Source organism: Ochotona curzoniae, unplaced genomic scaffold (assembly GCF_017591425.1).
Source record: "Ochotona curzoniae isolate NIBS_2020 unplaced genomic scaffold, NIBS_Ocur_1.0 scaffold_4506, whole genome shotgun sequence".
Classification (NCBI taxonomy): Eukaryota; Metazoa; Chordata; class Mammalia; order Lagomorpha; family Ochotonidae; genus Ochotona; species Ochotona curzoniae.
Genome location: NW_024467119.1, coordinates 47,524,097 through 47,530,991, shown reverse-complemented (window position 1 = coordinate 47,530,991; position 6,895 = coordinate 47,524,097). Strand labels below are relative to the sequence as shown.

The 6,895-nt window shown below is 36.5% G+C and overlaps 1 non-coding gene across 1 annotated transcript; it reads left to right on the top strand.

Moving 5' to 3' along the window:
* The first annotated feature begins 5,903 nt into the window (after positions 1 to 5,903).
* LOC121147663 lies at positions 5,904 to 6,010 on the top strand. The gene has a single exon (XR_005882463.1). It is a non-coding gene; the product is annotated as a U6 spliceosomal RNA (small nuclear RNA).
* Positions 6,011 to 6,895: the final 885 nt, after the last annotated feature.

Here is a 6,895-nt window from a genome sequence, read left to right as displayed (position 1 = left end):
GCTAAAAGCCGCAGTGAGGATGTGCCATTGTCATTTTGTAGAGAGTTAAACAATAATTTAATAGTTCATTTCAGACTCAGTGTAGTAATTCATTTAGTTTTCATTAACCAAATAGATTTTGTGTTTGTTTTTGTTTTTTGCTTTATGGGTGAGGATTATTAATCTCTTTTTAATCAATGTATTGTGATTAGCATTTTTTCTGTTAGAAAATGCATTCTATAGTGATATTTTGTCACAACTACTTTTTTTGTGTAATTCAGTCAGTGCTTATAGCTTGCTTTACTGCAGGCTCAGGAAAACAATGACAAGAAACTTTGTCAGGAGAAAAGCACATTACCTTCCATTCCAAATCACCTAGTGACTTTTCAGAAAACAGCTTTGCTGATTTGAGTGCCCCATTTATCTCAGTAAACTGCATATTTTATAACAGCAATGTAGAGATATGTAAGGACAATGTTAAAACTAGGAATGGAAGCTCCTGAGTATAAATGATGTTAGCCTCATGGACTAATATTTTAAAAATAAGTCTTAATTTACTGCAAAACTGACAAAACAATTGAAAATGTTATGTAGATATTGCTATGCTGTTGCCAAATAATTTAGCTGGCACCAAATAAAAGGAAAAAATACAGTGTAAGAAAAAAGTTGTATTTCTGAAATTGTACTTATTGGTAATATTAAAAATGATTTTTTTGGGCCTGGCGCAGTGGCGCAGTGGTTAAGGTCCTTGCCTTGCACGCCTGGGATCCCATATGGGCATCGGTTCTATCCCAGCAGCCCGGTTCCCATCCAGCTCCCTGCCTGTGGCCTGGGAAAGCAGTCGAGGACGGCCCAAGGCTTTGGGACACTGCACCCACGTGGGAGACCCAGAAGAGGCTCCTGGCTTCGGATCGGCATAGCATCGGCTGTTGCTCTCACTTGGGGAGTGAATCATCGGACGGAAGATCTTCCTCTCTGTCTCCCCTCTCTGTATATCTGCCTCTCCAATAAAAAAAATAATAAAAATAAAAATGTTTTAAAAAAATGATTTTTTTAATCCAGCCTGCTAATATATTTGATTAATGAGTTTAAGCCATTTACATTCAGGGTTAATTTAAATCGGTGATAACTTGTTCCTGTCATTTAGCAATGGGTTACTCATTGATTTAGTCCTCTATTGTTATTTTCCTGTGATGTTCTTCACACTTGCCTTTGGTTTCAGTGTGTGTTTTTCCTTTTCTCTGTGAAGACAGCATCTTCAAGTATCATTTGTATTTGTCTCACCAACAAAGATCAGCAGAAACTACATCTCATGGATTCTGATGTTTTTGTTTTTAGTTTCATTTCTTCAAAATCCTTTTTTTTTTTGCGTTAAATTCTTTACTGACTTCTAGATCATACAGCAGCATCATTCTCTTCAAGAAGGTCCTCAAATGTTTTTCATCTCTTCAGTGACACATTAGTTATTCAGTAGCATGTTATTAATTTTATCTCATTGTAGATTTCTTTTTTTCTTCCTTTTGTTGATTTTGTTTTGTGGCTTTTCATTTAAGGGGATGTACATTAACTGTGTAATGGAGACTATCATTTCTACTGGCATGTTGTTTAGCTTCATTGTGTGCCAAATTTCTGTTTTTCTTCCTGTTTTTGTTTTTGTTTTGTGGCTTTTTTCTTGGAGGGGACCTATAGTGACTGTGTCACAGAGACTGTCCTGTCCAGATGGCAGGATAAGTGCAGTGTGCATCGATACTTCTGGATTGAGGAAGAACTCCCAGTGGAACAGCTGGATGTGTCATAACAATGGAATGCTGGACTCGCTGCCACTGTCCATGTCCACAATGATGGACTTATTACTATTTATGAGGAGCTCTGTAGGGAAAGGGTTTTGGGGAAGTGGTAGGGAAACTCCCAGGGCCTATAGAACTGTATCATAAAATGAGAATAATAATTTAGAAAATGAAAAAGAAACACAAAATAAATAAACTGAATTCAAACTATAATACAATGCCACATAACATATAAATTTGAAATATACAAGTTAAATAAGTTTCAAATATAGAAAGTAATCTGTATTGAAACATCTGCAGTATGCCTGAAAAAAATACACCTAATTTTCTTCTCTCTGCTTATAGTCCAGTGAAAATCACAGACAGTAAGAAAGTGTAGCCTCCACACCATACCTGGAGTATTCATAATTGTTATATGCCAACAAAGTATATACAAGAGAATTCTACATCTTTATTTGAATTGCTATTTTGTGAAATAAAAGAAGCATATTAGCCTAGGGCATTGTCCCATTCTAAAATGGTAACTATTATTTAAACTAATTATAAAAGTATTTATATAATTTATAAAATAAAAGTTTTTTATTTAAACTAATTATAAAAGTAGTTAATGCCCAGGCAAACTATAGAAGGGCAGGATTAAATAAGTACATTTAACAATAACATCAAAATTGTATTAAGAGTCCAACACGATGTCTTAGTGGCTAAATCCTCACTTTGCACCTGCCAGGATCCCCTATGGGCAACAGTTCCTATCTCAGATGCTCCACTTTCCATCCAGTTCCATGTTTATTACCAGGAAAAGAAGTGGAGGATGTCCCAAAGCCTTGGGACTCTGCACCTGCCTGAGCGAGTAGGAGGAAACTTCTGGCTCCTGGTTTCTGTCAGCTCAGTTGCCATTGCAGCCACTTGGGGAGTAAACCAGTGGACAGAGATCTTTCTCTCTGTATCTCCTTTTATCTGTAAATCTGCCTTTCCAGTAAAAATAAATCTTTTTTTAAGTCTATTAAACAAAGTTAAAATAATGGAAAGCTAGCTTTGTTCTTAGCAATCAGATGAGGGATTTTGTTCTATCAGAAGACAAATGAAAATAAACAAGAGTTATTTCTTTTTGTTTGTTTATCTGAAAGCAAAGATAAGTACTGTGATAGACTGGATTATTCTGTTTCTGGCTGTATCAGCAGCACACCCCGAATGCCTGTTCAAATCCTGATGTGCAATGCATTAGAATTTGCCTTCTTGCAACCTCTCCCTTCCATCCCCCTCCCGGACTCCCCCCCACGCCCTGCCCAGGGAGGAAGCAGAAGATAGCCCAAGTAGCTTTCTCCTGCCACTTATGTGAGAGAGCCACAGGGTTTTGGCTTGGTACATCTCTGGTTGTTACAAGTTCAGGAAGTGTACCTTCAAAAAAAACATCATTTTCTGAATTTTCAACATACATGGTAAGTAAACAAATAATTGAAATGATGTTTGTAAGTACACCAGGCAGGTATATGAGACTTGGAAGTGGGAGCAACAGGAAAAGTCAGTGTCTTTTAATAAAAATACATTACCTAAGAAGGTTATTGAATGTTATATGTTTTAAACTAAGTTTAGATTTTTTAAAAAAAGATTTATTGGAAAGTTTGATTGAAAGAGAGAAGACAGAGAAAAAGATTTTCCATCTACTTATTCACTTCCTAAGTGGCCACAATGACTATAACTGAGCTGATCCAAAGCCAGGAGCCAGGAGCTTCTTTCTGGGTCTCCCGCGTGGGTGGGTGTGTGTCCCAAGGCTTTAGGCCATCCTCGACAGAAGCAGGGAGCTGGATGAGAAGTGGGCAGAGGGGACATGAACTGTTGCCCTATGGAATCCTGGTACATACAAGCCAAGGATTTTAGATACTAGGCTACCATGCCGGGCCCTAGTCAAAGTTTAGTTTTAAGATGTCTGAGCCACATTGAAGTAGAAATATTGAAGTACTAACTGAGGCAACTATATTCAGTCTTAGTGGTCCTGGAAAAACTTTGATGTTGTACATTTCTGATCGTCAATACACATACCTATATCAATGTGCCATTGAAAAGGGAAAAATATGGAACAAGCACCAAAGACAAGAATCAAGCCAGAACAAGTGATGATAATGAAGAAATTGTAGTATAGATTATTTTCTGTAAAACTATCTGGAGATGAATATTAAGGAACATCAATCTTAATGTACAATTCTGTGATAGCTTATTCACTGGAAATTATTGACAGAGAGAAAAAGACTCGTGGACTAGTTAGAGAATTAGTTTGACTAAGAGAATTACACAAATGCTCTGCTGGTAAAATTATAAAGCTGAAGGCATCTGTTAAGGAGAGCGAAAAGATAAAATGAGGACAATTTTCAAATTTAAAGTAAAAAAAAAGTAATTTGCTTTGGTGTTTCATAAAACTATTGAGAGTTTTTTGATGGATGGTTGATGTATCCTAGCAATTCAAGTCTGCTTACAACTACTCGGCTGTGAGTCCCAGCAGTGTCAAACAAAGGACAATTATGGGGGCTGCGTGAATGAATCATCAGCACTGCTCAGAAAGGCACAGATGTGAAGAAATTCTAAATAAAAAGATTCCTCCTACCTGCAGTCATTGTGAATCTGTAGGCAAAAACAAAAATCAAAGTTCAACTGCAGGATGAGAATGGAAAGATTCAGCAGAGTCAGACAAAAGTAATTGGATTAAATATTTCTGGTGTTAATTATAACTACTCATAAATTCTCCAGCAAAATCCTTGTTCCTTATTTTAGGTTTTCCCATGAGTGTGAAAGAAAATGCTCCACGTTGATGAAGCTAATTACCTGGTAAAATTATTTTTAAAAATGCATTGCAAATGGTACTTCATTTATATGAATCAATAATGTAATTTTACTGTTAAAAAGCCAATGCAAACTCAGACTTCATTAATTGAACCAGAACATCAAATCACAGGAACTAATAGTGGACTTGCATTTATTAAATATTAGTTTAAAATACATGCATCTCTGTAGTTTACATTTAGGGTAATAAAAAAGGCTAGCTCATATGAAGAAAAACTTTAGAAATCACATAATAACAAAAATAGCTTCTCCTTGCAAATGTGTCTGAAAACATTTTGTTTGCTTTTCTTGACTACTCTTTCCCCACTTCTGCAAATGTTCTTTTCTTATCATTCAGATGTCACTTCCTATAGATGGATGCTTTGATCATTCACTGCATCTAATGCTTGTAATGGCAAGGGCAACATCTTCTTTTTTTTTTTTTTTTTTAAAGATTTATTTTTATTATTTTTTCATTGGAAAGGCGGATATACAGAGAGAGGAGAGACAGAGAGGAAGATCTTCCGTCCGATGATTCACTCCCCAAGTGAGCGCAACGGGCCGATACTATGCCGATCCGAAGCCAGGAGCCTCTTCCGGGTCTCCCACACAGGTGCAGGGTCCCAAAGTTTTGGGCCGTCCTCGACTGCCTTCCCAGGCCACAGGCAGGGAGCTGGAAGGGAAGCGGGGCTGCCGGGATTAGAACCGGCGCCCATATGGGATCCCGGGCGTGCTAGGCGAGGACCTTTAACCACTTGCGCCACCGCGCCGGGCCCAAGGGCAACATCTTCTTATAACATTACTTATTTATGTTCACAGGGATGCACATTTTTATTTATATATGTGCATATTACTCATGCAAACAACATGTTTTATGGGAGTTGAAGTGTTCTATCCCTAGATTGATCCCATATTTCCACCCAACCAGTGTAGCTGGCATACAGTAAGTCAATGATTCATGTGAATGGAAACTGTTTTTATTAGATTGAGAATATTTGGACTAGGGATCTTTAAAGAGCAATGCACCAGCTTTGTTGAAATAGTCTGTGTTGTTTCAGAATGCAGAATGAGAAATAATAGCTTGAATTGGAAAGAGGGTATATTTCATTTCAATGCAAGGAATAGTTTCTCTGCAACAGAAAGAACTACCTTGTGCCGAAAGGAGTGTGTATAAAATTCCAGTAGAAACAATATTCTCATAGCTTTATTAAACTGTAAAGGTTTGAGAGTGTTTATATGATCTCCAGTAGTCCTCCAAACTTTTAAACCTTATTGTACAATAGTGTATACTTTGTAATACATTTATTTCAAGAATAAATTATTGTGCTCGCTTCGGCAGCACATATACTAAAATTGGAATGATACAGAGAAGATTAGCATGATCCCTGCACGAGGATGACACGCAAATTCGTGAACCGTTCTATATTTTTAAAAAAATAATAAATTATTAAGATACTACCAACTAATAAAACATATGTGCCCTGATGATTCCCACTAACTCTGCAACATTTGTTTTTCACATAAATTATTCCAAAATATACTGTGAACAAATTTACTAATTTCATGTAACAGAAATATATTTTTTGAAACCAAACATTTGAATTGGAACAGATTGTATAATTAACAGAAATTATGAGTCAGACATTGTAGTTTACCCTGGAATATGATAAATTTCTGTATAAAATTATTTTAAGTTAAAAGGAAGAGCAGGAGGAAGGGGGAAGAGAGAGAGAGAAAGAGAGAGTAATAGCTTCCTTCTACAGTTTACTCAATAAAGGTCTGTAGTACATGATCATGAGGCTGGAACATCAATTGTAGGTCCCACATTGTTGGCAATAACCTTGCCAGTTGGCCATTTGCCCTTAACTCACAGGGTCTGCACTAGCAGGAAGCTGGAATTAGGAGCCCAAGGTAGGTATCAAATCCAGACACTTTAAGACTATGTGAGAGGTTTCCCAGCTGATGTCTTAAGTGCTAGACCAAGCATCTGTGCCTATGCAAAATATTTTTTTATCTTAAAATCAAAGCAAAAGATAGCTGTGTCATTTTGAACTTTGTCCAATTTAATATCCAGTATTATTATTGTTGTCATAATTTCATGAATAGAATCGATAGCTACCACAAGTAAAGTTACAAGACATTTTTGTACTTTCAAGAATTCTCATTTGGGTTTCAAAGAGTACTTTTGCTAGTCAATATAATTTCTCTTATAAATACCAAAAGTTGCCATAACAATTCTGTGTTGAAAATAAAATTAATTGCCTTGTATAACTAAAATTTCTTAATCACACCTGGCTTAAATCCCCTAATTTAAG